Here is a 26,966-nt window from a genome sequence, read left to right as displayed (position 1 = left end):
TTGCCTCCCACTCTCCTCCGCCTTGCCTGAGAATTTTCACCATGAGAAACACCAAAACACATTCTCGGAGGACTTGAGTTAGAACTATTTCTGTTGAAGTGGGTAGACATCCAATTCAATTAGAGAGGTAAATAAACACTGTAATGGTTAGGGATATTTAATCGCTCATGTAACTGACAAGTACAGGGACAGAGTGAGTTGAAGACCTCAAATAAACTTCTCTTTCTTTCTCTGTCTTTCCCTCTTCTCCACTCTTTTCTGTTTTGATGCCGCATTCACGTTCCAACCTCTAGCCTCCCTTCTCTAGCATCTTCAGGTTTTTGCGGTCTTTTCCATTAGCAGCTCCAACAGAGAAAAAGGGTTTCTTTTTTTTTTTAATATTTTATTTATTCATTGGACAGACAGAGATCACAAGTAGGCAGAGAAGCAGGCAGAGAGAGGAGGAAGCAGGCTCCCCGCTGAGCAGAGAGCCCGATGCGGGGCTCAATCCCAGGACCCTGGGATCATGACCTGAGCTGAAGGCAGAGGCTTAACCCACTGAGCCACCCAGGTGCCCCGAAAAAGGGTTTCTTTAACCTTAGCTTCTGGGTCAGTTGCCCCTTCTGGATCCCTCCCTGGTCTATGGGAGTGCCGACTGCCTGGTTGGGTTACAGACCTAGCCCTGGAGTTGCATGATTAAGAGGTAGAGGTGGGGAAGGTGAAAGGCTCTTCTAGACAAGACTAAAGCTGAGAGATAGTTTCTCTGAAGGAAAATTAGGGCATTTATTCTAAGAAGGGAAATGCAAGCTGAGCTAGCCAAAAATAAGAGCTGGGTCCTACAGTGTATCTCTTGCTCGCTTTCTTCCATACACTTGATTTAAAACATGTCCCCACCTAATAGCCTGTGATGATTCTAAGCATACATGAAAAGCTACTCACGCACACTCCAAAGGGAGAGAACTTTACTTTGGGTCTAGTTCCTGGTCCTTGACCGTTAAGTGATTTCTGTTCTGATAGCTCATGGCTAAACTACAGATCTGATGATGCCCCCGCACAGTCCGTGTAAAGTGGTAGAAGAAAAAATAGGGCAAATCAACTTGTAGCAAAGGAAAGGGAAAATAATCAGCTGCGAGGCTATCCTATAGGATGCGTTCAACTCTGCTAATTAGAAATAGCAAGAATTACCCGCCGCGGAAAGAACTGAGTTGTCAATGACAGCCAATGGAGCTGTTTCCACTTGAACTCTTGAGAAAGATTCTTATTCATTATTTTCATCGCTGAGCACAACCTCAGTGGGGACTGGGGAGGGTTTCTGTTCTCAGGACTGAACTGCTTTCCCACCCACTTGCTCTTGTAACTCAGCAGTGTTGGGGTTCATCTACACTCTAGACCCTGGCCCGGAGCTTTCTGTCTGTTAAGGAAAAGCCTTATGGTTGATTTCCTTTCCAGTCTTCAGTTTAATGGCCACCATCCTGACCTCTGCCTGGGGGCGACCAGAACAATGAACTGGGACGGAGGAGGACAGACAGATTGGCCTTTTTTTCTTTCTTTCTTTTTCTTTTTTTAAAATTTATTTGTCAGAGAGAGAGAGAGCACGCAGGCAGACAGAATGGCAGGCAGAGGCAGAGGGAGAAGCAGGCTCCCCGCCGAGCAAGGAGCCCCATGCGGGACTCGATCCCGAGACGCTGAGATCATGACCTGAGCACAAGGCAACTGCTTAACGAACTGAGCCACCCAGGTGTCCCCAGATTGGCCTCTTGATGCAAGGCTGTATCCTAGTGGTGAGCTCTTTTAATTAGGGTGACCTGCTTTAGAGCTGTCATTCAGGTGTAATTATTAATAGCACCCCTCCCCACACTCCAAATTGTCCCATTTGGGATTATAAATTATATGGTCACCCTACTTAAAATGGGGTTAATTCTTCCCTTTCTCGGACAGGGATGGCACAGCAGGAGTCTGATGCAGACCCTGGCGACGGTCTTTCCATGATGAGGTGTTTTTTTTGTTTGGTTTTGTTTTTTTTTTTTTTTTTTTTACCTTCCTGCCTTTGCTGTTACTCTGGAAAGGGCGCAGAATTTCCTTTTTACATCCTGGCATGGCTCAATATATCTGACTCTTGACCATTTGGGTTTGCTGGCTAGAGTCAAAAAGGAGCATCTTTTAGCCAGGCTGTAATTTGTTCCTTCCTGCTTCTGAAGAGGCCGGTTTCAACATGAGCCTGTCTCTTTCTTTGGAATATTCATAAACACTGCAAGCAGTCCAAGGGCTGACATTTGTCCGTCAAGACTTCTAAAACTCCACCTTTGAAATGCTGGGACCTGGAGACCTTTTATTCGGTGTTTTTGATGACCTGCATCACCAAGATTTCTAATTCCCCAGCCTGGGACAGAGGGATCCTTCCACCTCTCACCCTTCTTCAGCTTCACTAGCTGCCCATTGGAGGATCTGCACTCTAACACCCCATACTCCGCTGTAGAGAACCCTCTTGGCTGCAAGACATGGAACCGAAGTCAAAATAGCTTAAGTCCAAAAGGGAATGTTCTGGCTCATCTAACAAAATATCTAGGGTTACCTTGCCTTCAGGAGTGATCAAACAATAACGTAAGGATTTGCTGGTGCGTGGTGTTCTCCACCTCCGTCTCTGTATGTCTGTACGTTGCATGTGCGTGTGTGTGCGCGTGTGTGCGTGTGTGTGCGCACACGCCCACCTTTCTCAGCTTTGCTTCTTTTAGTAGCTGATCCTTTGTACAGCAATGGAACAAGGTAGTTGGTAGGTGATGATTATGCACCCACCACTGAAGCAGAGCCCCTCTCAAAACGCTAAGGGCTAAGCTGGAAAGGGGATTGTTTCCCCAAAGGTGTTGTTACCACAAAAGCGGGAGGGCTGGGGAGGATGGATGCTTGTATAGGTAAGGAAACAACAGGTGTCCACCTCATGCTTGTTAAAACATGGAGGCAAATCTCTCCAGGTTCAATTCCCATTTTGAAAAGTAAGGATGAGTATAGTTACCTATTCTATCTCAAAGTGAAGGGAAAAAAAGGCAAGGGTAAAATATTTGCTTTTTTTTTTTTTTAAATTATTTATTTATTTATTTATTTATTTAACCGAGAGAGAAAGAGCAGTGGGAGCAGCAGGAGAGGGAGAAGCAGGCTTCCCACTGAGCAGGGAGCCCAGTGTGGGGCTGGATCCCAGGACGCTGGGATCATGACCTGAGCCAAAGGCAGCTACTTAACTGACTGAGCTACCCAGGCATCCCAAATATTCACTTAATTAAAAAATTAAACACATAGGCTGGGAAGTTAAGGCTTTTCTGAAGTTGCTGTGTGCCTTGGAATCTGCTGTAGAATTGGAAATCTTGACCTCCATCCTGGAACATCAGGGAGCCCTTGTGTCCCTCCCCTCACTCCCTACTCCCTCCCTGAGGGCTTGAAGGGCGGGGGAGGATGCATGACGACAAGGAAAGGAATGTCATTTCTGTCTGGTCTCAGGCTCTGCCCATATTAGCTGGGAATGTGCAATTTATTAATGTCGATCTGAGCATCTTCAGCAATGATATGTCACAGGAATTAGTTAATTCAACAAGTATTTGTTGAATGCCTGATTTCTTCTCCTTTCTCTCTCCTCTGCCTTCACCCTCTGCCTCTCTCCTAGACCTTTCCCATCAGCTTTCAAGCATCCCCAAGGAGCTCTCATCTTAAAAACTAAACAAACAGAAAGCCCACAAACAGAAATCGTCTTCCCCTTAGACCCTACTTCCTTCCCAGTTACCACCCCCTTCGCAACCAAATTTCACACACGGAGTGTCCCTATTTACTACTTGTGTTTCCGGGCCTCTCTTGTTCCCATTCCTGATTTCGCCTGAACAAAAGAGTTTATGCAAAGAGTGAGACCCTCTGAGAACACAAACTTCTATGTATGGCTCTTTTATAGCACTTAAATGTTATGTGGTAATTGTCTGTGTGATGTCAGCTGGAGTAGGAACTTTTTTTTTAAAGTAGGCTCTACACCCAGCATGGAGCCCAGGAGTATGAACTTCTTGAGGGTTAAGACAGAGCTTACTCAGTAAATGTCTTACAGTGGAACGTTAACATATGTCTACTCTGGGCATGGTGACTAATGTGTAGTAAGTGTTAAACAGATCCCTACTGAAGTCACCAGTTAACCGGGGTTGGCAACAAAAGAGAGAGACGGTTTTGGTATGGGAGGGAGGTGAGTGAAATTTTAGGCATCTTGAGCTAACTTAGAAACGTAGGAGGAGAATGAGAAGAGTGTGCTATATTGGAAGGCAGAAAATAGCTCTGCTGAGGGCATAGCAGGCCATGTTAAATGCTATAGCAAGTGTTTCCTCTTTTCAAGCTGAACACTACAAGAGGTCGCTGGGTTTGCCAAATGATTATCAATTATCTTTTTTCTTTTTCTTGGTGGTGGTGGAGGAAGGGACAGTTTTATTAGAATGTTACCAGACTGGGGCACCTGGGTGGCTCAGTGGGTTAAAGCTCAGGTCATGATCCCAGGGTCCTGGGATCGAGCCCCACATTGGGCTCTTTGCTCAGCAGGGAGCCTGCTTCCCTCTCTCTCTGCCTGCCTCTCTGGCTACTTGTGATCTCTGTCAAATAAATAAATAAAATCTTAAAAAAAAAAAAAAGTAAAAAAAAAAAAAAAAAAGAATGTTACCAGACTGCAAACCCTTAGGAAGCAGTGATTTGCAGGGTCCCCCAAATGCAAAGATGACACAAAAATTAATTTAGGTGGACAGTCAACAGGGAGACATGCAATGGGAACTTCGGGGAGGTAGCTGGTGACATCTGCACACTTCTCACCATCGCTACACCTTAAATGGATCCAGCCCATCTTATCCCTGTGGTTAAGTATCTCAAGAGAAAGAACTAGAACCGCAACGTGGATGCACTTTTCTTAAGTGCACATTGAATGTGCACATGCGCATTTGAAATGTGAGAGACCGAATGGATAGGCACGGTCATTATGACCCTCTTTCTGGTTACATTTCAAACACATTTTAGAGCATGTTGGAACTCTTCCTTTCCTAGCTCCGTTCATTACATTCTGATCACCCTCCCTAAGGAGAGAGCACTGCTTTTCCTAAGTCTCCATGTGGCCCTTCCCTGATTTTTCCCATGAGTGTCCTGGGTATGCAATTCCAGAATTAGACAGAAATTTGAGGAGGACTCCTGATAGGCTGGGCTGGAAGTGGAGTTCTCTCTTATAGCCAATGCCCAATGTTCCTAAACCCCTGATACAGATGACCATCGCGTCTGTTTGTAAGGCGGACGAAACCAAATCCTAAAGGCGAACAAGAGAAAGAGAAACAGAAATTCCAGCATGCTCCTAAGTCTGCAGCACAGGTTGTTTTGTTGTTGTTGTTGTTGTTTTACCTGTCTTGGAGTTAATTCATGCAATTTGTCTTCAATCTCTTAATTTAATTACTTTTCTTGAAAACACGCCTGGGACAAGGCCAACATGGGAGAGAGCAATGTCACGGGGTCAGGATCTGGAAACAAAACAGGTCTTACGGTTTTAAGGATGAGCACCCAAATCTTAAGGAACCTGAATTCCTGGTGAGCAGTCAAGTTCTTTATACCGCCCCCAGCAGGATTCCGGCGGTTTAAAAAAGACAAGGAAAAAGAAAAAGAAATCTATCGAAAAAACAAGTCAACTCAAAAGGAACCCACCCCAAACTTCCCCCATCCGAAGAAATGGCAGCTCTCACCGCGGAGTCCGCCGGCACCCCGCGACAGCTCAGCTACAGGCCACCAGCTGCGGGGGCGGCCGCTTTCGGGAGCGCGGAGTCGCGCTCAGCCGGGCCGCGGGGCGGGGCGGGGCTGCGGGGCGGGGCCGTGGGGCGGGGCCGGGCCCAGGGCTAGACGCCCCTGCGGCTCCCAGTCCTGGAGCGCGAGAGAAGGAGCGAACGCGTGTCCTCGCGTGCGGAGTGCGCGTGTGGCTGGGGAAGCCTCCGCGCCCGCTGCCCTGGTGGCAGGAAGTCCCCGGGAACTACAAATCGAGGCATGCTGGGAACATTCCCCTGCTCCTCCCAGGAAATGTCCTTTGTCCAGCCCTACAGGAAGCCCCAGTGAGGAGTCAGCCGGGCAGCCAGCCAGCCAGCCAGCCCGCGGCCGCTGCAGACGCCGCCGCCGCAGCAGCAGCACAAGGGCAGACGCGGCGCGGGACTCCGGCCGGGGCGCGTGCTGCCCTCGCTTCTCGCCGCGGCGCAGGTAGGAGCGTGGCTGCGGCGGGGCTCTCGAGCGGCTGGGACTGGTCGGGCACCCGACCCGACCGCTGCGGGGATGGACTGTGCGCCCGCGAGCGGGTGGCGGAGAGGCTGGGCGAAGTTGTGCGGCGCGCGCTGGACCGCTGTCCGCTCCCCCGGGGCGCAGGGGCCCCGCGCGCGTGGGGTGCTCTTGCGGCCCCGAACCCGGGCTGAGCTCCCTCCGGGGTCTGTGGCGAGGGGCGGGGAAGAGGCGGCTGAGACGCTAGGGAGGAGGGGGCAGAACGGCGAAGGCGGGTGGGACCGTCCCGCCGACCACCGAAGGGGGCATCCGAGACCCTCGGAAAAACGAAGCCCAGGGAGGAGCTTGGAAGGCAAGGAGAAGGTGAAGGGCTTTGTGTGCAGCTGCGGACAGGGACCGAGTGTGCTTCCCTTCCCTTGTCTGTCTGCGCCCCCAGCCCGACTCGAGGCTGGAGGGGTGGGGGTGGGGCACTTCAAGGAGGGGCAGCGGGTCCTCTTGGGTCCCTGTGCTATGTGTTCCTCCTTTGCCCTCTCCGCTGCATTCTAGCCGACTCACATCAGCGGCTTGGGCTGCCATCAGACTGGGCAAATGGCACAATAAGGATGAGTGGGTGGGAAGATGGGCAGCAGCTCGTCGCCCCGTTGATCTGTGGTGGACTTCCCAACCCCAGATGTCCATGTCTGCCGGTGGTGGGTAGCGGGACAAAGCTGATACATTCACCCAAGGATAATGCTGTGAGTGGAGGCATGGGGGTGAGACGCGTGTTGGGAGGAGAGGGCCAGTGAGAAGAGGTTGAGGTGGGAGAGCAGCGGCCGCAGGGGCGCTGAGTATACCTATGAGCCAGTGTACATTCTGGCCAGGCTTCGAGAATAGGGTTACCACTTCCTCTGGGACTTTCCACGATTTTCCTTTTTCCTCACTGTCCCCCCCCCCCCCACCCCAGGAGTGAATCACTCATCCCTTGCTGCAAGGAGCGGTAGGCTGGGTTCAATTTGGGCTTGTTGTATTCCCGCTTTTATAGCGGACTTATTTGTCTCTTACCTGGGGTTGGGGGTGACATGAATACGCCGCATCCCCTCTGGCCTTATGCTCTTCCCTGGGGGACTGAGGGTGTGGTGAAGGTGGTTGGATAATGGCTAGCAAGTTAATAGTCTTTGAGGAGCTGTGATGGATGAGTGGGCAACTTTGAACACGGCCCAAGTGTTATTGCTGTATCTGAACTCACTTGACCAAGGTCTCTGGTTCTCCTTTTCCCCTTCCCGTCTTTTTTTTTTTTTTTTTTTTTAATGCCGTACCCAGATGGTTACCTCTTTCTCTTAACAAGACAATACATGGATATTAGTTAATGTGGAATTTATTTTAAGAGCCAGATGGACCTTTAAAAATGACACTTAGTGGTGAGACAGGAGCACCCAAGGCTCATGGTTAAGGAGGAGGTAGTAGGGCAGAGCCCTACACCTTGTATAAAGGGTTTGTAGGGAGAAACACACTGTTTACACTGATTTCTGTAGGAGAAATGAAACTTCTGAAGGTAAGGTAAGAATGGGGGGTTGAGGGAGAAACCCAGGTGTCCAGGCTGAGGGCCTGAAGATGGCAAAATAAAGGGGAAAAGCTCTGTCAGTTTGGAAGATGATTTCGAGTTGGAACATCTTGGCTGTGTGTGCGTGTGCAAATGTTGGAGGTGGAGGTTGTTGTTGGGGAAGAATTTGATGTCAGAATTCCAGCTGGGCCCCCAAAGAGAATAAGATGGCACCAGAGTGAAGCAGAATCATAAAAGGGAAGTCAGGCCACCCTTTACATTACACACAAAGGGAAACATTGATGGCCTTCAAAAACCATTGGGATTAAGGAGGTGAATGGAAACAAATCAGACTGGGGCAAACGAGCTGGTGCAGCTGGCGTGAGGCGGTGGCATGAAGCTGACCTCACCGAAGGTTGTATGACTAAGGCCGATGGAGTTGCACCACATTTCCTCCCCCACCCCACCCCCCAAAAAGCTCCTTGGATTTCCTCAGAATCTACGTGTTTGCCTCATTTCTAGCATCTGGCTAAGGGAAAGAGAAAGGGCAAAAATTGATGGTAAGGAGGATAAATTAAGACAAGAAAGATATTGCCTGCTCATGGAGGGTGGGAACCCCTTCCCCCAAAACTGCAGAGCCGTTTTAAGAGGTCTGGAGCCTGAAGCTCTGCCAGTGCTATGTGGGCTTTTCTTTGGATCTAAGATCCGATTTCTTTTCCTTCTCCCCCCCACCCCCACTCCTCCTGAACAGGTTTCTTAGCACTATGTAATGTTAATGTACTCAGTATAGTTACCTCCTTAGCTGGACATATAAAACCTTTCACGGTTCTGGGCCCACCTATTTCCATTGGATCCAGGGCACCCCAAAATACCTACCCATTCTTGCAACAAACAGCTCCCCATTTCCAGACGCCACAGATAGACTTTCCCCAGTGTCTCCACCGCGTTGAATTCCATGCTTGTTTGGCATCCCTGCACAACCTCTGATTAGTTTCTGCAAATCCTTGCCTATCTGATGTAGCACCCATCTAGAAGGCTTCCCAGACCTCTCAGTGAGAGTTCATCCCATCCCCATGGTACTTTGTATGCTTGGGATGCCTCCTACCTCTGTTCGTCCTTGTGATAGCTAGATGTTAATTTTATGCCCTTGGGACTGTAAACCCCTTGAGGGTAATGGCTTTCTCTAGCTGGTGTTTTATACCTAGCAGTGCAGATGTTTCTTTGAAATGCATGAGTAAATGAGGAATGAGTGAAAGAATGCATATGTCTTAATTTATCTCTTTCCTTTTCTATAAAAAAAGGGGTGAAGCCTTTCTCAGACCTGTGAGGATTCCTCGCAGTTGTGAATCGAAGTCATCTGGGTCATGAGAGTCTCTGGTGCTTTTCCATGTGCTCCTGGGTTAAGAGGCCCTAAAAGGATCCATCACAGTGTCTAATACAACGACACTCATTAAAAGTTTGTTGAATAAGTTCTTTGCCAGCCTATGTTTTCGAACTCTTATAGACAGGATATGGAATCGATTAATCCCAGGTGGGTAATTAGTGAGTTTCCGCCTGGCTCCTGGACTGAAGAAGGTGACTGTTCTCTCTCAGTTGTGCAGGTGAGATGTACTTTCTAGAAAGCAGCACCAACAAAAGCTGTCCTGGTATTTGGCCATGAAGCCACTGACATCTGTCATGTTGCTTTGATTTTTATAGTCCAAGACATCTACCAGGATTAAAATGTTGTATGTAAAAGTGCAAGGCAGATCAGACTCTCAGATTTTCCCCAAAGGTGCTGCTGTTCTGTAATCCCTCACTTAACCCTCACTGGACAGCTTTTTGTGCTGCTTTTTGCACTTGATGACAGCAGCAGTTAACTGTTTATTGAACATCTATGTATCGACTATTGAACTGGGTAATTTCCATACATTGCCCTAATCTGATGACTTATGTAGTATTCTCTCCATTGAAAAATTGAGGAAATGGAGGGTCAGAGGGAAGTTAAGAAATTTGCTCTAAGTCCCAGTTTCTGATCTGGAAATAGGCTGGAAATTTGGGTCTGTTGACTCCCAATCCTGTTCAGAATAGGTGGATCTTTGCTTACCCTGGGAGAATATTGCCAGGTCTCCCTTCCTTTTTCCTCTGAGATCCCTCACTTTCCAAATTTCCTACTGGGAACATTGTTGGGTTTTTAAATTCATCCTACTAGATCTCATTCTTAAAGGCACTGGTTTTTCATAAATTCGTTCTTCTTATGCCCTTAAGCTCCCATGGGTGTCAGTTCGAAAGCTCAGGTTCAGAGCCCCTAATAAGATCTTTGAGCACAGAACTGTTTGCCTGGAATAAGATCTTTGAGCACAGAACTGTTTGCCTGGAATAAGATCTTTGAGCACAGAACTGTTTGCCTGGAATAAGATCTTTGAGCACAGAACTGTTTGCCTGGAATAAGATCTTTGAGCACAGAACTGTTTGCCTGGAATCCTTTTCCTTTCTCTCCCAGCCTATCTGAATTCTTTCTGTTCCTCCCTCCCGGCCAAGTCTTACCGTTTCTAAGCCGCCTTTCTTGACACTCCAGGTCACATGCAGCCTCTCGAATTTTTTGCGTTGTCTGAAATACCTGGAGCTCAGTGTCTTCCCAATGAACACAAACCTGAATAAGCCCGCACCCCATATGGGAACATTTGCATATTCCCTGCTCATGGCAGGAACCGTATGTCCAGAACACAGCCTGGCATACAGTGGACCTTCAAGAACTGAGTTGAGTTGACCATAAATTGGTAATGACTGACAGTGCAGAAATGTAGACATGAAACATCATTTGCATGTTGACAGTTTGGGAGACAGGTCAGAGGGATCGTTTTCTTAGTTAATTTTCATGTGACTGCCACAAGAAATAAGCACCTTCTGGGAGCCTGGGTGGCTTAGTCAGTTGAGCGTCCAGCTCTTGATCTCAGCTCAGGTCTTGGTCTTGGGGTCGTGGTTCAAGCCCCATGTTCGACTCCATGCCCAATTTAAAAAATCAAAAATAAATAAATAAATAAATAAATAAATAAACAAACAAATAAAAAGCACCTTCTGGAAATATGCCAAAGCAGACCTGTGTGTTGCTGAGTTTCCCGAGCTTGAGGTTGACTCAGACATCACTGTTAAGTGATTATGGTGTTTTATTGAGATAGTATGGGGGGGGGCTGGCCTCAATGCCTGCCCCCTTGATGTCGTGCCCACCTCTCCATAATCTTGTAGGAAGGGCCTTTTGTTGCACATCTGAGAAAATCGGAAGTTTCCTTCTGCAGAAACAGTTTGGGGAGGCAAGAGGTAAGGCTAAGGTGAGGAAGGAATTAATTCCTTTTTTTACCTCTGGGGGAGTAGCATCACTTGGGTGGGATATGGGTTTGGGCGTTATTGTATCATGTATTAATGGGGAAGGTAGAAAGGTCAGCCGGCTTCTCCTTTTCTGGTAGAAAGGTGCTTACCCACCACAAGAGGCTGAATCCAACTCCAGAGGCTGACTGTGCCACCTTTTCCCCTAACCTCAAGGCAACACAGCACTTTGGAAGCCTTCATACAAACACAGTGTGCTGTGGGTTGTCCTTAAGCACATGAGTCATTTTAACGGCAAATGGGATAGTAGTTGCCATTCCTGCATTTGTTCAGCCATTCACTGTGTGTCCATAGCCTGGCAACAGTGTTACAGCTAGGTGTGGGGAAGGACATGTGCAAGTCTTCGTGTCCCTTCCTGCAAAGGGTGAAGTGTGCATCTTATATATATCCCTATAGGTGCAGCTTTAATTTGCTAAAACGTATGTAGTTAGGGAGGAAGGGCGTACTTGTATTCTGAGAGGCATTTTAAAGATTTTATTTATTTATTTGAGAGACAAGAGATCTCAAGTAGGCAGAGAGGTAGGCAGAGAGAGAGGGAAGCAGGCTCCCTGACAAGCAGAGAGCCCGATGTGGGGCTCTGTCCCAGGACCCTGGGATCATGACCTGAGCCCAAGGCAGAGGCTCTAACCCACTGAGCTATCCAGGCGCCCCCTGAGAGGCATTTTAGATATGTATTGCCTTCCAAGAACTTTTCTTAGGGTCATATCCTAAGTTAGAAAACAGGAACCATTCTACCTGGGTCTTATTAATAATAAATGTGTCACTTTCATCGTTTCGGTGCTGTGCATATTCAAGTGGTTAGCACACCTTTGATGCCTGATAACAGTTAGACAGGGCACCACTGGAAGAACATACTGCCCTTTGTTGCCTCCCGGCCCCCCTGCCCCCCGCAACCTGGGAACCTTTGTATATTTCAAATAATCACTGTTATTTTCTTTCATAGTCTTTTTTCTCTTTTTTTGATAATCTCTTAGGCAAGTATCAGCAGTGATTTCTGTTAGCAGTAGGTGGTTTTGAGAGCAGTAGATTTTGGGGGTACCTGGGTGGCTCAGTTAAGCGTCTGCCTTTGGCTCAGGTCATGCTCTCAGAGTCCTAGGATCAAGGCCCCAGTGGGGCTCCCTGCTCAGTGGGGAGCCCGCTTCTCCCTCTCTCTTTGTCCCTCTGCCTGCTCATGCTCTCTTTCTCTCAAATAAATAAATAAAATGTTTTTTAATAAGTGGATTTTGGGGGCACCTGGGTGGCTCAGTGGGTTAAGCCCCTGCCTTCGGCTCAGGTCATGATCTCAGGGTCCTGGGATCGAGTCCCACATTGGGCTCTCTGCTCAGTGGGGAGCCTGCTTCCCTTCCTCTCTCTGCCTGCCTCTCTGCCTGCCTCTCTGCCTACTTGTACTCTCTCTCCGTCAAATAAATAAATAAAATCTTTAAAAAAAAAAAAGTGGATTTTTAAGATTATTTCATTAGAATGTAACCTCCACAGAACAGAACCCAGAATAATGGGTAGTAGCACATGGTAAATGTTCAGTAACTGTTGAGCGAATGAATGTTATATTTTAAAAATACTTCATTTTGATTTTTTCCCAATAGTGCGTCATTGCCAGTTTTCTACAGTGAGTTGTGGCACAGGGTGCGAGCTTATGTGCTCTATAAGCAGAGGAAATAGATACAATTTTGTAAAAGGTAGCCTTTATTAGTAGAGCAGTTTTAGGTTCACAGCAAGATTGGGCACAAAGTACAGAGAGTCCCAGTGTGGTCTATGGCCCTAAAAATGTACAGCCTGCCCCTTTATCAACCTCCCATATCAGAGTGGTGTGTTAAATCCATGAACCCATATTGACACATCATTATCACCCAAAGTCCGTAGTGCATTTTAGTGCATTTTGTGGTTGTACATTCCATGACGGTTTTGACAAATATGTAATGACATGCGTCCACCATCCTAGTATCATACGGAATAGTTTCATGGCCCTAAAACATCCTCTGTGCTCCACCTGTTCATCCTTCTCTCCCCTCTAACTCCTGGCAAACACTGTTCTTTTTTACCATCTCCATAGTTGGCCTTTTCCAGAAGGTCATATAGTTGGAATCATAGTGTAGGTAGATGTAGCCTTTTCAGATAGGCTTCTTTCACTTAGTAAGAGACATTAAGGTCCTCCCATGGCTTGTCATGACTTGCTAGCTCATTTCTTATTAATTAACTCTGAATAATATTCTGTTTTCTAGAGGTACGGCAATTTGTCCATTGATCTCTTGAAGGACATCTGGGTTGTTTCCAAATATTGGTGATGATGCATCAAGCTGCTGTAAACCTCCACATGCTGGTTTTAAGTGTAGACAGAAGTTTTCAGCTCATTTCTATAAATATCAAGGAGTGAGAATATTGGATTATGGGGGTAAAATGCTTATTTAGTTTTGTAAGAAACTGCCAATCTCTCTTCCGAAGTGGCTGTCCCATTTTGCGTTCTCAGCAGCAGTAAGAGAGAGTTCCTGTTCCTTCACATCCTCACCAGCATCTGGTATTGCCAATGTTCTAAGTTTTTTTGCTATTCTGATAACTGCTGGTGGTATGTCATTGTTGTTTTAATGCGTAGATCCCTAATGACATATAACATTGAACAATTTTCATAAGGCTTTTTTGCCAGCTATCGATCTTTGGTGAGCTGTCTGTTTAGATCTGTTGCCCTTTTTTAAGTCAAGTCATTCATTTTCTTACTGTTAAATGTTAAGGGTTCTTAACATATTTTGGATAACAGTTCTGTATTGGATGTATCTTTGTATTTTCTCACAGTCTGTGGTTTGTCTTCTCATTCTCTTGATACTTTTTTTTTAATATATATATGAACTTTTCCTTTTTTTTCTTTTTGATGAGTGTATGTTGCCAGTTCTTTTTTTTTTTTTTTTTTTTTAAAAGATTTTCATTCATTTATTTGACAGACAGAGATCAGAAGTAGGCAGAGAGGCAGGCAGAGAGAGAGAGAGGGAAGCAGGCTCCCGCTGAGCAGAGAGCCCGATTCGGGGCTTGATCCCAGGACCCCGGGATCATGACCTGAGTCGAAGGCAGAAGCCTTAACCCACTGAGCCACCCAGGGACCCCTGCCAGATCTATTTTAATGTAAAACCAGCCTACCCCAGAAATGAGAAATCACATGTGAAATAAACCTGAAGAAATGCTCCCCTGCTTTTTTTTCTTTTTTTTTAAATAAGGTAAATGTCAGTTGAATTCTACAAGACTGTGGCCTCAGTCTGGATTAGCTTGGGGGCACTTGCTATGAGGAACTCTTTAATTTCTGTTTCCCTATTCGCTACTAGGTATTGTGTGTATTGATTGAATTGGTGGTTTGGTGACTATTTCTGGTCACCTATTTTCTGTAGAGCATGTATCCTTTTTACAAATTCCTTCAAGAGCCTATGTGTGTCTCAGAGCTTAATGCTGGACCCTTAGGAAAAGGGTTTTTTAGGCTGATTGCTTGTAGGTGAGAAGAGAAATCAAGACATGCATGCCCTTCCTATTATACTAGTAAGAAAACCAAGCCAAAACACAAAACTCTTGAAAACTGCCAGAGGGTAAGCTTTGGTCTGAGTGGACACTTTCAGTGTTGAGTATCAGGTTCTCCTGTGTTTGATGGTGCTTGCTGTTCTACCTTCCCACCCCAACCACACAACTTCTCAAGTTATTAGTCTCTTTTTCGTTCATGGCTTAATTTATGTTAGTTCTAGTCCTGTCTTTCCTCCAGGGATGAGAGAGAAGCAGCTGTCCTGTCAGGCTGGCAGAGTCTAGTGGCGTTTCCTACCTTAAATACAAACACAGCTCTGCGCCACCTCTGTTCTCTGCAGAGCTGAACTGGATGTTAAAATCTTCGAGTGGAGGGGAGGATACCCACAGGACAATTGGATGCAAATAAGGGGTGCTGGCGTTGGGCCAAGGGATGCAGGATTCTTTTTCAAGAACATTCTGTCTTAACTTCTGAAGCTAATCACCACTTTCTATCATGTCTACTTATTTAGCAGGATAATTAAGCATGCTTGGCTCTTGGTGCTGACAGGTTATTGGATCCTTTTAGGAGAGCTAGGTTGTTTCCAGGGCTCTGCCTTACCTGGCGTGATCTTGGCCACATCACTACATTTCCTGATCTTATTAGCTCTTCCTGTTGAGACCGAGGGAGAGAAATAAGTACACCTAATTTTACCCATTTCAAGGAATAATTGAGGGCTCATTATGTGGGGGATGACCAAAGTGAGTAAATAAGTCTGTTCCCAACAGGAGCTGACAGTTGGGAGGTGGGACAGAGAGAGGACAAACAAGATGCAAATTATTGTAACTCTGATTATATTTTGAAAACTAATATCAGATAGAACAAGATAAGGAAAAGTACCTCAAAGAAGTCATACAAAGTGAAACAGTAATAATTCTCTCTGAGCACCTAACAGTAATCTTTATAGAGTAGATACAGTTGTGACCCATTTTACAGATGAAAAAACCCCACCAAGGCTCGAAGAGATTGAGGAACTTGCTTAAGATTGTAGAGTTAGAGGCTGGATTCATGCAGGTGGTGTGGCTCCAGAATCCAAGTTTTTACCACTCCGGGTGTTGCTTCCCTCCAGGAAAGGACAGACTGCCTCATGCCGTTCTGAGAAGGAAGAGCATGGCTAGAGAGGAAAAACCCTGGGAACTTTCTTGGGGGTCATAAAGCAGTCCCTTTGGCCTGAGGTTAGCTGATTAGAGGTTAGGGAGAGGTAAGAGAGTCTTGGGCTACATTGTTGAGGAATTGGAGTTCGTGCTTCTTTGAAGGCTCTGGCTGTCAATCAGAGGTTTCTGAACAAGAGGAATTAATGGAGGGGCAGCTGTGTTTTAACATGGATCCAACAGTGGTGAGTAGATGCCTGTAACTGGCAGGAGTGTCTGTGGCAGTGATAGTGGCTACAGAAAAAGAAAGTAAAAGGAAGGCCTGGGCAGTTGATTTGATTGAAAGTGGTGAGGAAGGGTCAGTCAGACTCAAGGGTTTTGAGCCTCCCCACAAGTAAAGACAAAGAGGCGTTAACAGAAATGGGCACCGTGAGGAGCTGATTTGTAATAAAGATTCAGAAAAGAACTACTGGGTTTTTTTGGTGTGATACGGGTCAGATTACAATTGGAAATGACAAATGGAAATTCATTTAGTCTTCACAATGGCCTTTGAATGTCACTTGTTTTTCTCATCACATAGATGAGAAAACTATGCCTAAAGAGCTAAATTAGCTATTAATTTAGCTAAAACTAGCTAAAGAGCTAAATAACTGTCCTGGGGCATATGACATGTAGGTGGTAAACTTCTGCTTGAACCCGGGTCTGTTGATGCCTCCTGTCCTGTGTCCCATGTGTTGTGCAGGGCAACACCTCAGGATGAGGAGGGGTATTAAAGCTCCTCATTGTGGTGCTTGGTGCATCATTAGAAACAGGGACATGGGGTGCATATTGGGGCTGGGGGCAAGAGGTTCAAATTATCGAGGTCTCTGGATAGAGGTGTTTATTCAAAACTAGGGAAAGTGGCTGGACGATTGTAGGGTGAGAAAGAAGAAAATGTAAACAAGAATCTTGGGGGTTGACTTGTTTTAGGAGTTAAGAGAAGGCAAAGTGGTAGGTGATCACGAGAAGGACTGGCACCGTGTAATAACGTGGATGCTCAGGAAGGAGAGAATTTCCAAGGAAAGTGTCTCAACAGGATTTCTGCCGTCACTTACCGAATCCCCTGTTTTGTATGCCAAGCACTTTATAGTGTTGATGGTGTTAACTTTAAAAATGAATGTCACTTGGGGCGCCTGGGTGGCTAAGTGGTTTGGGCTGCTGCCTTCGGCTTTGTTCATGATCTCAGGGTCCTGGGATCGAGCCCCGCATCAGGCTCCCTGCTCCGCAGGAAGCCTGCTTCTCTCTCTCTCTCTCTCTCTCTCTCTCTCTGCCTGCCTCTCTGCCTACTTGTGATCTCTGTCTGTCAAATAAATAAATAAAATCTTTAAAAAAAAATAAATAAAATAAAAATGAAAGTCACTTATTTCACTAGCAAAATGGGTTTATTTGGGGAAAGTAGAGAAATGTAATTTGAGACCTGAAAGCTATGGCAAAACCATAGGCAAGTCGAAGCAACAAGGGAGAGGAACATTATTTTACAGAGAAAAAGGAAGTGGAGAAGGGTCGTTCTGAATGCCATCAGCAGCAGAAAAGCCCAAGTCGAGGGTGATGACTGTTTCTTATTGGCTGAGTTACAGGGTAGTTGATTTCTTTTTTTTTTTTTTTAACCAGTTTATTTATTTTTTTATTTATTTAAATTTATTTTTTATTTTCAGCATAATAGTATTCATTATTTTTGCACCACACCCAGTGCTCCATGCAATCCGTGCCCTCTATAATACCCACCACCTGGTACCCCGACCTCCCACCCCCCACCCCTTCAAAACCCTCAGATTGTTTTTCAGAGTCCATAGTCTCTCATGGTTCACCTCCCCTTCCAATTTCCCCCAACTCCCTTCTCCTCTCTATCTCCCCATGTCGTCCATGCTATTTGTTATGCTCCACAAATAAGTGAAGCCATATGATAATTGACTCTCTCTGCTTGACTTACTTCACTCAGCATCATCTCTTCCAGTCCCGTCCATGTTGTTACAAAAGTTGGGTATTCATCCTTTCTGATGGAGGCATAAGACTCCATAATGTATATGGACCACATCTTCCTTATCCTTAGAAGGGCATCGTGGTTTTTTCCACAGTTTGGCAACCGTGGCCATTGCTGCTATAAACATTGGGGTACAGATGGCCCTTCTTTTCACTACATCTGTATCTTTGGGGTAAATACCCAGTAGTGCAATTGCAGGGTCATAGGGAAATTCTATTTTTAATTTCTTGAGGAACCTCCACACTGCTCTCCAAAGAGGCTGCACCAACTTGCATTCCCACCAACAGTGGAAGAGGGTTCCCCTTTCTCCACATCCCCTCCAACATATGTTGTTTCCTGTTCTGCTAATTTTGGCCATTCTAACTGGTGTAAGGTGGTATCTCAATGTGGTTTTTATTTGAATCTCCCTGATGGCTAGTGATGATGAACACTTTTTCATGTGTCTGATAGCCATTAGTATGTCTTTATTGGAGAAGTGTCTGTCCATATCTTCTGCTCATTTTTTGATATGATTATCTGTTTTGTGTGTGTTGAGTTTGAGGAGTTCTTTATAGATCCTGGATATCAACCTTTTGTGTGTACTGTCATTTGCAAATATCTTCTCCCATTCCATGGGTTGCCTCTTTGTTTTCTTGACTGTTTCCTTTGCTGTGCAGAAGCTTTTGATTTTGATGAAGTCCCAAAAGTTCATTTTTGCTTTTGTTTCCTTTGCCTTTGGAGACATTATCTTGAAAGAAGTTGCTGTGGCCAATATCGAAGAGATTACTGCCTATGTTCTCCTCTAGGATTCTGATGGATTCCTGTCTCAACGTTGAGATCTTTTATCCATTTTGAGTTTATCTTTGTGTACAGTGTAAGAGAATGGTCTAGTTTCATTCTTCTACATATAGCTGCCCAGTTTTCCCAGCACCATTTATTGAGAGACTGTCTTTTTTCCACCGTATATTTTTTCCTGTTTTGTTGAAGATTATTTGACCTTAGAGTTGATGGTCCATATCTGGGCTCTCTACTCTGTTCCACTGGTCTATGTGTCTGTTTTTATACCAGTACCATGCTGTCTTGGTGATAACAGCTTTGTAGTAAAGCTTGAAATCAGGTAATGTGATGCCAGGGTAGTTGATTTCTTGCAGGAGATGCAATGTACGTCTTTCTCTGTCAGGGTCTGAAATTGACAGTGCTTCCTTTGACTGACCTGAGTAGCATGGCTGTCTCTTTGAGCCTGCCCTCCTGCCCTCCAAACTAGACTTTAGCGAGGTTTCCCTTTACTAATTTTCACAATGGCAAGATCAGAGGAGAAGAAACTGGGTGGATTTGGAAGTTTGAAAATTATAGCCGGTACTGATGTGAGCCTGACTCCGGAAATGTTAGCAATGAGTAGTGTGTGGTGAGACGGCGAACACCTGGGAAGCCCACAGTTAACTGGGAAACTGCTAGGTGTGGTGATGCTGAAGCAGTTTATCAGGGCTCAGTGGCACTGATCCCTCCTTTTCCCAGGAGTCTGTGAGGCTTGTTGGCCAAAAAAATGGCACTGCAGAAGGGAATGTAATAGAGTTTGATCATTGGTTTGGGGCATTTAAAAGATGATATTGTGAGGGAAAATTGTCCCTTCTTAGAGTTTCATAGTTTGATGGAAAAATGTCTTTTAAAATTCTTTTAAAATGGCATAACCAATACTAATTCTTCCGGCTGATGGCTTCCTGGGCTTTCTTTTCTCTCTAACCCTCTCTCTCATGAAGACTTTTCTTTCAGAGGCTGTACCAAGGATGTGGACTTATTAACTGTTTACCATAACTTAACTCCGTTAAGTCAAAGCTAATTCAAATGACTGCTTTGTTCTGGCCAACAAGATGTCTGATTTGTCGAAGAAAAACAGTTAAATCTGAGACCATTTCAAAGCCTCCCATGAAGATAAGTTTGAAGAACATTTTCTGTGTTTTTTGAGAGGAAAGATAATTAAAATAGAAAGAAAAAATAGGAGTCTGGGAGGGAACAGGAAAATAGGAAGAAAGAGGGTAGCGTCCTTGAAATGTTATATCGGTAAATCCAGAGCACTAAACCCATAAATATGACAGAGCTGGCTGGCAGACTTCCGTGCAGCGGAGATTGAACTTCCACAGAATCACATAACCTGGATGGTAGTCACAGTTCTCCCACCAGCTGACTGACTACTTTTGTGAATTCAAACAAGCTACTGATTTTCCCCTAGGCCTCTTTTTCCTTACTGGTGAAATGAGGGATCCTTTAGGGGCGCCTGGGTGGCTCAGTTGGTTGAGTGTCTGCCTTTGGTCCAGGTCATGATCGCAGGGTCCTGGGATCGAGCTCTGCTCGGTGGGGACCCTGCTTCTCCTCCTTCCTCCACCTGCCATTCCCCTGCTTATTCCCTCCCCGCCCCCACTGTTGAATAAATAAATAAGATCTTAAAAAAGGGGGGGGGGGTGTCTGAGTGGCTCAGTCCATTGGGCTCTGCCTTTGACTCCGGTCATGATCTCAGGGTCCTGGGATTGAGCCCCACACTTGGCTCCCAGCCTGCTTCTCCCTCTCTCGCTCCCCCTGCTTGTGCTCTCTTGGTCTCTCTGTCAAATAAATAAGTAAAAAAATCTTTAAAACAGAAACTGAGGGAATCCTTTAAAGACATTTTCAATTTTTTATTCAAAAAAATACCGTGAGAGTGTCTCAGGATCTGTGGATATTGTCTCTTCAGCAAAATTTAGCTTGTGGTTGGCCTGCTTCCACCACCTGGCCTGCTTCTGCTCACCTCCCACACAGGGAATGCAGAGCTATGCAGGAGCAAAAAGATGTAATAGAAAAAAGGGTGAATCGGAGCAACTGTATTCATTGTAATGGGTCATGGTGAAGGTGTATGGCGGGCTAGGTTTTTTTACTTGCCATTAGGTGTGAACCAGGGCTCCTTACGTTGGTTTTTTTTTTTTTTTTTTTTTTTTTTTTTTTTTTTTTTTTTATACTCCCAGAATCCCCTTTCTCACCTGGGAATTTCCAAGTTATTATTTGTAGGTTGGATGACTGTGCGAACACTTTGAAGATTGGTTAGGAATGAGTTGGCGACTTCGGCCAGATTTTAGTTCTTTTTCCTTTGAGAAAAGGAGGGTTAGCTAACAAAGCATTTTGTGTCCTGGGAAGGTAACAGCTTGATTAATGTGCTTTGACTCACTGCCCAAGTAAGCAGCTAATGGGAGCCATAAACCCAGGGTCAAACTTGTATAAATTAGCTTCATCCCAGAGACACAGTGTGTTAGAAGCTTGAAGAGCTACTTAAGGCCTCTTAGTGCCCCTGCCATGTGACACAGGTGATTAGGAAGTGAAAAGCAGGTGAGGTAATGCTTGGCCGTGGGGGTAAGCAGGAGTGCTTCAGCCAAGCACCAGAGCTGCGTGGGGTTGAAGAGAAAGGGGATTGGGACAGAAGGTTCTCGATGTCAGTGATTTCAGCTTGAGTCTGCCCTTAACTGGCACATTCATGGGTAATTCACTGAATCTTTCTGAGTCTCTGTTGCCTGATGCATCTATGAAATAGGGTCCTGGATGAGACAAACCCATCAGGCAGGTTGCTGCTCCCCTCATTCTGCTGTAGCCCCTATTTGAAATTAACTGCTGTTTTTGTCTCTGCTACCACCTCATTTGGGATTTACTGTCAGTATCTTCTCTTCTCTACCAACCCACCAGAAGATTTCTTGGCATATAGTGGTGCATTGGGCTCTTATCCCTCTTCCTGAAAGTCACTGTGGATTTCTGAAATACTGTGCTAGGGAATGTATTGTGAGTCCTCTGTAGCAACGGGGGAATTGCCGGGTTTTTGTTTTGTTTGTATACCATGAATCCTTTCAGAGTCCAAAGGAAAGAAAGCTGTGGGTCTTCTATTCAGAAGACAGTTTCTACAGACACCTTCACGTAAGGTTTCAGAGAGTTCGTGGACTCTGAACGCCCTCAGGCTAAGAACCCATGCGCAAGGAAGATATCATTATTCTGTTTCTGAGCTTGTACAGGACTGCTGCTCTCTCCAGGGAATCCTAGGCGCTGGAGGTAAAGGGGACATAAGGAACCCAAAGGGCCTGAGCCTCACGAATGACTTAGGAACTATGGTATTCGAGCAGCGGATGAGGCCTGGACACCAGAGTCTCCTTGAGACAAGTGTGCCACTTCCTGGATGAAGCTGTGACCCGTGACGAGTTCTCTGCGTCCTTTACTAAAACAGATGGTATCTGTGAGTTTCCGGTTTCCAACCTAAAGTGGAAACATGCTACCTTCTTGCTGCTCTCTTTGTAATGTGGGGTGAGTAGATTTGGGTGGCATTTCTCTGAGAAGGACACTCTCTAAATTTAAAAGTTGTCAGTTTGGGCTAGTAAAGTAATTCATGTTCATCGCATGGAGATCACTAATTACTGTTTTCATAAATCACTAGTTTTCATAAATCACTAGTTACTGTATTAACTTCCTGTTCACCAACACACACCCTAACATTGTTCATGCCTTTAGAAGATCATTCTGCGGATGACCGATTATCAATGTATTCAATCTGTTGGATACCTCACGTTATTTCATCGGTGTGACTCCTGGGGATAAAGCATTCCTCTTACAGACTGGTCAGGACCTCAACACCTAGCCAGGTTTATTTCCCCCTTTTGTCTTGGGTATAAAGTTGCCGAACTAATGGTGGAAATAAATAAGCACCAGCTATGGCGCGATCCTCTTTTGAGTTCTTTGGGAATACAAAAGTAGGTGAAAGTGGAAACTGTTTTCTCATTCTTTTTTGCATGTAACGGCTATTGTTCTATCTCATAAAAAGAAAAAATGTCTCAAAAGCATTGAAGTTAAGGTCTTTAATCTCTTCACCCCACTGTCTCTGCCCCCAGTTCTCCTGGGCTCAACTCAGTATCGAGCATTGTCATCAGTCCTGATTGGGTGTACTCTAAAAGCGAGCTAGTTCTTTGGTGGAAGTCACTGACCATCGATCACAGCCTGTTCAGAAATTAAGTGAATCTGATCAACCTCAGTTTCAGAAACAAGAATGTATGTTTTCTATTTTAAAATTTATTAGTAGCTTTTCTAGCAATCACAGGAGTAGAGGACAACCACGAACACCGATCAGCTTCAACAGTAATCAGTGGCTGGCCATCTTGTTTCTTCCGCATCCCTGCTCACTCTCCTTTGTCCTAGAATTCCAGACATTTCGTTTCAAATAAGGCAAGTTCCAGACATGCCATTTCACCTGTAAATTTCATTACGTATACCTTTACCTTTGTAAATTGATTCCCAACACCAACGCCTTAAAAAAATGAACAAGTTTCTTACTATCCAATATCTAATCAACATTTGCAATTTCCTGACTGCCTTATAATTTGTTTTTGTACTTCAGTCGAACTGGGATTCAGATACTCTGCGTTGGTGTTGGTGGATACATCTCAAGTATTTTGACATACAGTTTTCCTTCCTTTATGTTTCTTGCTCCTTTTCTCATCACTGTTGATGTGTCTCCTATGGTTCTCCTGTAGTTCTGTGATCTGGGTTTTGCTGATAATGTTATTTTCAAGGAAATAAGAATAACACAAGTATGTAATTTTTAAAAAGGTGGTTTATCGTGTATGTAAATGTTTCACTTTGTGCTGAAAAACAGCCTAGCTCTAAAGAGTTTACAGTTTAACTAGGCAGGGAAATGGAAGCATCGGGAGATGTCTCTACATTTTTATTTTTCCTTTCTCTCTGTTGGAAGACATCTTGGCCGATTCTATACAGAGGTGTTACTTCCCCACTGCTGAAATGAACTGGGCGGAAACGCCAGCCATCCTTCATCAACAACACCAAACAGATATTTCGGGCAGAGAAATGGAAGAGCAGTTTTGCCTGTTGAATTTGTAGAGGAAAACGTGGGTGATTGAACATATGCATCAAACCCTTTGGTCCCAATCTTCCTCTCTCCCTGTGAAGGTGTGGTAACCATTCCCTTGAGGACTGTTCATTCCAGAGGAAATATGATCATAGAATCATTTGGGGTGGAAAAGACTTGCTGAGGTCACCTGGCCCCATCTGGTAACCTTAACAAGAATTCTAGCATCAACTCTTCAGAAGGAGGCTGTTTGTTAACAACTTCCTTATCCCACATACAGCTGCTGTACATTCTAGGTGGGCTCTCTGCCTTGCCCTCCAGTGAAACAGATCATTAGATGGTGTGTGTGTGTCTCTGCAGTGGGAGTGTTGTTTGTACCCATATATGTGTCATTGTAGTTCTTTGGGTAAGATTAATTTTGATTCTTTCCTACTGTTTGTACAGTGCATACACACCCAGTTCAACTATATATAGGAATAGTTTTTATAAAAAGGAAGATGTTTTTAGTAAGTAAATTTTGACTTATGATGGCATTATTGTGGATTTATCGTGTGTAATGATTAATTTTATGCATCAACAATTTTATGCTGAGCCACTAGGTACACAGATTCTTGATCTAACATTCTGGGTGTTCCTGCAACAGAGTTTTGGGATAAGATTAACATTAAAATTGGTAGGTTTGAGTAAAGCAGATTGCTCTCCATAATATCAGTTGAAGGCCTGACTAGAACAAGAAGATTGATTTCCCTAAGTAAGGAGGAATTCTCCAGCAGAAGGGCCTCAAAGTATTAGTTTTTATGGCTCTCCAGCCTACTGGCCCTCTGTGTAGATTTTGGACTTGTCAGTCTCCATAATCCCATGGGCCAGTCTCTTAATAGTGACTTTCTTTCTATATGCACATCCTGTTGGTTTTGTTTCTCTAGAGAATGCTGACAAATGGTGTGGAGGGGGGAAAAAAGCAAGTCAGTATATGTCCTGGATTTATCTCGCTGGCTGTTTTTTGTTTGTTTGTTTGTTTTGTTAAGATTTTATTTATGTGAGAGAGAGAATGAGAGATTGAGAGCATGAGATGGGAGAAGGTCAGAGGGAGAAGCAGACTCCCTGCCAAGCAGGGAGCTGAATACGGGACTCGATCAAGGGATTCCAGGATCATCACCTGAGCTGAAGGCAGTCGCTTAACCAACTGCGCCACCCAGGTGCCCTGGCTGCCTCTTTTTGAAGTGGTGTTTTCTATTAAAGAGATGGAAAGATCATTGGAGAGGCCATGAGAAAATTGAGATTTTGACCTGACGTTTTCTAGCAAGCTGTCTTTCGGTTCCTGACCCTGTCATTTTCCCTTTCCGAGCCTCACTTTCCCGTCTGTAGGAGTTTGAGCTAAGGGATTTCCAGCTCGATGATTCCATGAGTTAACAAATGTTGAACATTTGAGCGAGCTACCGAGGAGGCATCTGAAGGCAGTTCTCTCGAGGACTGCCCAAGGACTACATCAGAAAAAAAAGCCAAGGATGGATATATACAGTAGTGGTGGTGGTACAAGGCCAAGCACAGTGACGAAAAAAACCATGACAAGAAAGGATGCTCTGCACATCAAGTAGGACATTCCAATTGGTTCATTGTAAAACATGGAGGAGTAAATGTCCGCATGAGAACCGGTAGCTTCTGTGCCTTCTCCTCGAAGGGCAGATGGTCTCACTTTGAGGGCACCCAGAATCCGTCTCTGAATTGGAGGAATGCTTTTTTTTTTTTTTTTTTTTCTTGCAGCAGAGTAGGGTGGTGGTGAAGTCTTGACAGCTGTGACAAGCTCTGAGGCCCTCCGGCCAAACTGAGGGGCCCCTAGCACAACCAACAGACAGGAAATGCCTGACCCCAAGGACATCTGTGCTATTCTTGACCCAAGAGATTGGAAGGCGTCTCAGACTAGCTCTGGCCAGTGGGATTGTCTATTGATTTCTCTGTTGCCTTGGTTTGAGCCTGTCTCTCTTTTTCAACTTGGGCTTTCCCCTCCAGGTAAAAAAGCGGTAACCACAAGGAGGAAACCGTATTATTTTAGCTTCTCCTGTCTGGTGAGTACTCAGTATTTAGCTGCAGTAATCTTTTGGCTTTCTGTAAGAAATTAATGTTCACCTCATGTGGCAGTCTGCCACTGGTCAGGTTGGCATTTTGGGTTGGACAGTCTGGGTGTGTGACTGGGGAAATCAGCTGCCCCCTTTGGATGTGGACACACTCTCCTTGATCACTGGGGGCATGCAGGCAAATAATGGTGAGGTGGATTTCTTTGCCTCTGGGGTTCTTTCCAACCACAGGCTCATCGTGAGGAGGCAGGACCCTGATGGGCATCTCCCCAGAGAGGCTAGTGCTGGTTGACTGTTTACTCAGTTGGTGCTGAGGACTGACAAATGATTAACCCCATGGAATCCCTGGTTAGACCCCAGTTATGGTCATGAGTTCAGCCTTTTGAACTGCAGACTAAAATTGTTTTTCCAGCATTCTCCCCAGTTGGCGTCCCTGCCCGGTCCTGCCCAGCCTCTGCTATGGAAACCCTCCCCAGGGAGCAAGTGGTGCGCCTGGGGGGCGTGGGAAGTGAAGGCTGGAGGCCTCAGTCGGCTGCTGCGGGGTGGGCGGGGAGGCTGCCTAGCCCTAGCTGAGGTAAGGAAAGCACTCTGGAGAGGATAGGGAGACAGGAAAGGCACTGCAGCCTGGAGGAGGCGGAGTGGGGGCTGCTCCTGGCCCTCTGCCCAGCTGCTTCCTTCCCGTGACATGACAGCCCCGTCGGCCTGGCTCCTGGCCACCTGGCAGTGGCCGTGGCACATGACTCCCCCACTGGACCGGCCAGGAGTCTGTCGGCAGAGGGCTGTGCGCAGGCCAACCCCTCCACCTGCCAGGGCCCTAGGTGGGCCATGCTCCGCTCCCCCGGCCCCCAGAGCTCAGCGTGCCCTTCCCGGGCAGCAGTGCCAAGGCAAGGGGCCTGGACACGCTGGCCGGAATCCTTAGGGTACCTAGGAGCTGTGTCACTGGGAGCTCATCTGCCGAGCTCTGTGAGCTGTGGTGTTCGTTATGTGTAGACCTGGGTAGATGGCACTCCGTGTTTACTTCCCTGATTTACTGGATTATTGGAGTCAAATGAGCTGCAGCGCCCAGGGGGAGACCGTCTCACAGCAGGGGCCTGGGAGCACCTCGTGCTACTCCACCTACCCTGGCCAGAGGTGGCATGACCATGTGGGGTCCTGCGCCAGAGGCCTCTTTCTTTCAAGAACGTGGGGGAGTGACCTGGGTTTGTCTGCCCCAGCCTGCTTCCAGAAGTGCGGTTGACTCCATAAATTGGTGGGGCCCTCGCTTTTGGAAAAGAGCTAGGTTTTGCACATAGCTGCAAAGGGGGCCACTGT

At 45.8% G+C, this 26,966-nt stretch overlaps 1 protein-coding gene across 2 annotated transcripts in view; it reads left to right on the top strand.

Moving 5' to 3' along the window:
• The first annotated feature begins 5,838 nt into the window (after positions 1-5,838).
• Positions 5,839-26,966, top strand: part of ZNF697 (zinc finger protein 697) — a 32,829-nt gene continuing 11,701 nt past the window's right edge. The window contains exon 1 of one of the 2 annotated variants that reach the window (XM_059136835.1): positions 5,839-6,210. The gene's annotated coding sequence lies outside the window, so the exon portion shown is untranslated. Of the gene's footprint in view, positions 6,211-25,997; positions 26,230-26,966 lie in introns of those variants that run through there. The other variant, XM_059136836.1, reaches the window with a different exon arrangement.

This window comes from Mustela lutreola, chromosome 10 (genome assembly GCF_030435805.1).
Source record: "Mustela lutreola isolate mMusLut2 chromosome 10, mMusLut2.pri, whole genome shotgun sequence".
NCBI classification, from domain to species: Eukaryota; Metazoa; Chordata; class Mammalia; order Carnivora; family Mustelidae; genus Mustela; species Mustela lutreola.
This window is presented reverse-complemented; position numbering and strand designations above follow the sequence as displayed.